The following is a 6,000-nucleotide window of genomic DNA, read 5'->3' on the forward strand; positions in this document are numbered from 1 at the left end:
GCCTCCCTTCTCATTTCTTCTCGGTAGCTTGGTTCTCTGCCCTTGAACTCCCTTTGACATGATCTTCAGCACATACTCTGAACTTCTTACGCAGCAGCAGCCCTCCTTTAGGAATTTCACCCAATGCCTATGTTGCCTGCTTGTTCAACTTGTAAGTCATTAACTGGGTACTGCTGCCATGCTTCTTTGTCTGGGTTGATTTCTCTTGTTTCCTTCATTACTTTGGAGTCTGCTCCCATGTGCCCAAGTCTATTGCCTTGCAGCCCCTTAAAACAAACTGGTCACACCATGTTTTCCAAAGATATAGTGACTCAGGAACAACTCCAGGCTCATTTATCCTACACTATATTTAATCTACAAGAAAACTCGCTTTAAGTAATAAAGATATATATGGATTAAAAGTTACAGGATGGCAGATGATATAGCATGCCAACTCTAATCAAAAGAAACCTTGAGTAGCTATATAAACAGCAGATAAAGAAGACATCCAAACAATGAGCATTCCCTGGGAATTGATTCACTTAATAAATAAAGCATAATTCCTTTCTACTCCCATTTGCTTTCACCCCCAAAAGAACAAGAGCGAGAGCAATGACAGCGTCAATAGAAGAAAACAGGGTCTGGGGTCAGAAATTTTGGAGCAGGCCTGTATAAATGAAGTTGGCTATGCAGCCTTTTGGTTGGGACTGCTACTTTTTGGAGTCTGTTGTTAGTACCCAGTAAGTAAGTTACTGTACATGGTGACAGAGATGAATAGCCTTGGTTTAAATTCCCATGTCAAGCCTTGCAGTGAGTCCAGCTTGGTGAGGCCAGACTCAGAAGCAGCAAGGAACACAGACAAGAATGAACATCCAGCTGTCAGTGTAGAACAATGAGTCCAATCAAAGCTGCTGACCTTTGACCCCTGGGGAACTGATCCACACAGAGAAAGGAGGGGAGGTGTCCAAATCACAGCATCTGTTATCAGTTGCCTCTTGCTCCCTTCCCACATTCCAGACCTGGCATTCAGGACATCCTGAAATGGATAAGGTTGCTGTTGGGGGTATGTTTGAAACCTTCAGATGATTGACTGGAATCAGAAGTGCCAGGGCATGAACCCTCAACCCCGGAGTTCATGGGGGCCAACAAGCCTACAGAGCCCAAGCCCTTGATCCCACCAGACAGGCAGTTCTCATTAAGCAATGCCGCTGGTTTTGGTGCCAAAAACAGAAGGCCGCCTGCCCCCTCCTGAGCCCAGTTTCTAGGCCCTGAAATATATGTATTTTTTAAATTTCCAAGTTAATCAGTCTTTTCTTGGTTGAATTGTTCAAGCAATGCTAACATTGTTGAGCAAGGGATGAGAATACAATTGTCCTCACATATAGCCACATGGGAAACATCCTGGGCATGGAGGACAAGGCCAGAGAAACATTACAGGCCTCCCACTCCCTGCAGAGAACCAGGCAGGAGAGACCCTTCTGAACCAAGACAGAAGCACCACTCTAGGCTTCTGTTTGTATTACTTCAGACAGTGGCTGCACATGCTGGGGCAGCCGGCTTTCAAAGGTAGCTCATTCTTCCTGAGGTTTTTGCCCTTAACACCAGGAAGTCCTCAGGGACAGGTCTGACTGGAGGAATATCAGCACAGCTCATGATAGCACTGGAGACACAAATGTAAGCAATTTTCCTTGATGCTGTCAGGCACAGCCGTCAAAAACATCACCCAAGTGGAATGGCTAGGCTCCGGGTTGCAGGAAAATTCCACTGCAGGGAGATTGAAATCATGAAACCTTTCCAGCTCTGGAAGGAAATGAGATGACTGAGTGTTAAAATGCCCTGATGAATTGTGTAAAAATTAGGAAGTTGTTCATTCTTGCTAATTACAGTCTGGGTGTCAAAGTTTTCATTTTCAATTTAGGCAAGGTATTACAAACTTTGCTTGCTTGTATATTTTGGGCCTAATGAGATTACCAAGTATAATCTTCTACCCTCATGAACACGCTGGACAGGAAAGCCAGTATCTGTTGACTATATTTTCCATAAGTACTTTTTTTCCTCACCTCACTCATTCCATGGACAAATTCCTCTGGTGCCCTGTTTCTATCATTCAGTCTTTTTTCCTGGCTGTCCCTTCTGTGAAGCAGAAGTTCTCACCTCAACACTGTGGACACTTGGGGTTGAATGATTCCTTCTCGGGGGCTGTCCCATGCACTGTAGGATGTTGAGCAGCATCCCTGATCTCTACCCAGTAGATACCAGTAGCGGCCTCCTGCCAATTGTGACAGCCAAATATGTCTCCAGACAGCACCAAATGCCCCCAGCACCAAATGGCTCACTCGTGTTGGAGAACCACTGCTCAGATGAACACTTTATTCATGATATCAATGTTATATCATTAGAATTTTATAACATTATTTCAATGTTCTATCATTACAGCTTTCCTTCTGTCCACAGAACCTTCCCAAGTCACCTTCCTGCCAATTTTCTGTCCCTTCCTCTTTGCTCTCAGGCCACTGAATCACTCGTGGGGTGCCTGTTGAAAATGCAGCCATTGTCAAGCTCATTAGTTCCATGTCCCCGGTGGGCCCAGGGTGCTGTCATAAAGTCAGAGAGGGAGGTGGGGTGTGGGAAGAATAAACACTTCCAGCTTCTCCCTGGATCTGGAAGCTGCCAATAAGCAAATAACCAAGAGATCTGACTCCAGGTATACCTGGAATTCAGGTAGAGAAATTTTGGTGTACTTTCTCATACTATTATGCAGATTATTATTCCTGCAACAACAACAAAAAGAGATTGAGACTGCAATGTGTGTTTTTACGAACGCCTAAAAGGAATTTACTGAAGCTCCCAAACTATTTCTTTGTACTGCAAAAATGAATTCTTTCCAGACTTCCTTGCAGCACAGGAAATACTGGCACCCTCACCCTCCAAATTAGACCTCAAGGTAAGATACTGCCTCAGGTCATGGCCATACTTAGGCTCTGCTGTCAGGAAATTAAGCTTGTCTGCCCAAAGCTAGAGAGAATCGTTTTTTGTTTGTTTGTTTGCTAACAGCTGTAAACATATTCTACATATAATATGGGGGTGTCTGCTTTCTGATGGAACACAGTAGCCCCAAATTAGAGCTATTATCCTTTCTTTCTTCCTCTTTTACATAGTTCAGAAGAACCCACCCATTTCTGCCTTCCCCTGAGGGATTTTTTTCCTATTAGAACATAAGCTCCATGAAGGTAGGGATAATGCTTATTACTTCTTAATACCTCTGGTACCTAACACAGCCCCTAGTTTGTTGCATGCCTTCAGTGGATGTTTGCTACAAGTAGGAAGAAAGGAAAGAAAAAGGCAGAGGAGGAGGGAGAAAAAAGGGAAGGGAGAGAGGAAGAAAGGAAGGAAGGGAGGAACAGAGAGACAAAAAGGAGGGAAGAAAGGAGAGACAGAGGAAGGAAAGAAAATAGAAAAAAAGAAATGGAGGGACGGAGGGAGAATATCAATGTTCAATTTATATATTACTCAATTCGAATTTGTTTCAAGATCTAAAAACTTTATACAACAAACAATAAGCCTAACCGGCTCTCATTTGCTGCCATCTAACCCAGAGATTAGTAGTGCTTCCAGCATCCAGCAGCTCAAGCAGAACGAACAGAAGTGATATGCTGGTTCAGCTGGTCCAAGAGATGCATCTGAATGAACACTGACCATAAGAGAAACTAAGCAACTATGACAAGTTGGTAGATGCTCAACTTTGTAAGTTACACACATTCTCATTAACTTACTATTAAAAAAGAGGACAAAGGCTTCTACTCTGGGGCCCTAAAAAAGAAACAGAATTAAAATAAAAGAACAAGCTTAAAAGTCCTCCAATCCACCCCATCTTGAAGTATCCTCTTTAAATCACATCAATTTTTCAACTCTCATATTTAGTCTCTTTTCTCCAGTCTAGTAAAATATACTTACTGAAAAATATTTTGAAAATATCAAAGAACACAAAAAAGAAAAAGAAAGAAAAAATGCCCATGGTGTCCCAGGAATCATTTAATCAATAAAATTTTTTATTTCTGAAAAACCCCATTTCTGCTACATATTATATATGAATCATTCCGCCTTTACATCCTGATTCAAGACCCGCTTCTTTATTCACCGTTAATGAGAGTGTTGTATATTTTTGAAGTGTGTTTAAAAGTCTTATTTTAGGACATGGGCCAAAAGGCAAGGTTCTCCAACTCATTAACCTGCTCCATAAACTTTAAACCACTGTTTCCTACGGGAGAAAAACATACCTGGGAATAGAGTTACTATTTTAATTCTTTCCTTCTATTTCAAGACCAGTTTATCCCCATTTCATCTGAATGAAAATTACTTTAGAACGTTTCCTCCCTTGTGCAATTGGGACTTAACAATTTAATTCTGGTTAAGAAATCCAATTGCTTCACTCGGTCAAAGAACCAGAAGCTAAACAAAAATTAAGAACCAAAGGAAATCCGTCACGATGGTGTGGGGAGTCCCTTAGAGGGTGTCGCCAATCATAGAGACCTTTGGATGGATTGCACCTTCTGACCTAGTTCATTAACTCTGAGCAGAGTTTCCTCACACTTCTGCCATAAGAAGGAAGGAGGTGTTCCCTGTATAGTGTTTGTCCACAGCTATCTCCCAAACCATTTCCTTTCCAAAGAGGAAAGGGAATTGTTGGTTTCGGTTTGTATGAATTTCATTTGTTTTTCCACTTCAGGATTATGTTCTTTGGCTGGGAATGTGGGAATTCTGCTTCTGCAGGCTTCAGCCTGAAAGCCATCACTTCTCCAACTTGTCCAGGTGGGAGCGAGAGTCCAGGCCTTCTCGGTTTCCAGGGGGCCTGCAACCAGGGCTTCCTGCTCTGCTCAGGGAAGCCTGCTCATGGATCCGGAGGGGGGCTGCTTTCCTGGACCTAATGTTGGGTCCATGCCCACATTTTAATGACAGGCTGGAGCCAAGTACTTTTGCTGATTGGGAAAGCTATATGCTTGCTTGGAGCTTTTTAGTCATAAAAAGCCTTTGCGGGCTTTGTTCCCAGGCTGTTTCCACCTTGGCCTTGGGGTTTTGAGCTTAATAGTCTGCACACTGTTATCAATGGTCAAAATACTCTGCCAGTGTATTAGGGCTCTCCAGTGTGGTCTGGCCTTGCACAGAATCAATAAAAGACATAACCTCTGTCTCAAAGACCTTGTGCCCCAAAAGCCTGGTAAGCATATGTAGATATGAGTGCCGATAATCAATCATTGACAAACATCTGAAACGTAGTAAAACCTTGTTAATCCACTGTTGCTGATCCCAAATAGCATGTAATTCAAAGCAACTGCCGTTCCTGCCCTCCATTATTCTTTAAGGAATATATTAAATAACTGTAAACTGGTGATGGGAGGTTTATTTTTTTCAGGTCCTTAGCATTTCAAATTTTTAGGATGTTGCTCTAATTTTATTTTCGTGATTAAGTAACTGACATACTGTTCTGTATCCACCACTCAAGTTCTCCCTAAGAAAAATTTTCGCTGGAGCTACAATGGCATTAGCGTTCTCATTAGAAAGCTAAGTCTCATATTGTCCAAAGAAATTGTTAACATCAACTACAAATCCCAGTGTGGATTAGCAACTCAATTTTTAAAGGAATTCTTATGTGATTTAAAAAATGATATAGGTTTATGGCAGAAAAATTTGAAAATAAAGAATAGCATGAATGAAAAAAGAATACCCATGAGCCCATATGCAGAGAAAACACTGGTTTATTTACCTGCTCTCATCACTTATAAAAAAAAAAAAAGATACCTCCTTTACACTAATTTGAATCCAGAGTAGAGAATTTAGTCTACATCGTAATGAACTCTATTTTTCACAAAGCAGAGTTCATGATAAATTAGACACACTCCCATTTCAATTCCTGAAGAAAAGAGATACTCATTCCAAGATGGCCGCTCACACAGGAAGTGAAAATACACATTGAGCCCAAAGGACACATTTATATGCTCAGTGCTACATCTACATTACAGAGAT

The sequence above is a fragment of the Furipterus horrens genome, unplaced genomic scaffold (assembly GCF_987537825.1).
Source record: "Furipterus horrens unplaced genomic scaffold, mFurHor1.1.pri manual_scaffold_17, whole genome shotgun sequence".
NCBI lineage: Eukaryota > Metazoa > Chordata > Mammalia > Chiroptera > Furipteridae > Furipterus > Furipterus horrens.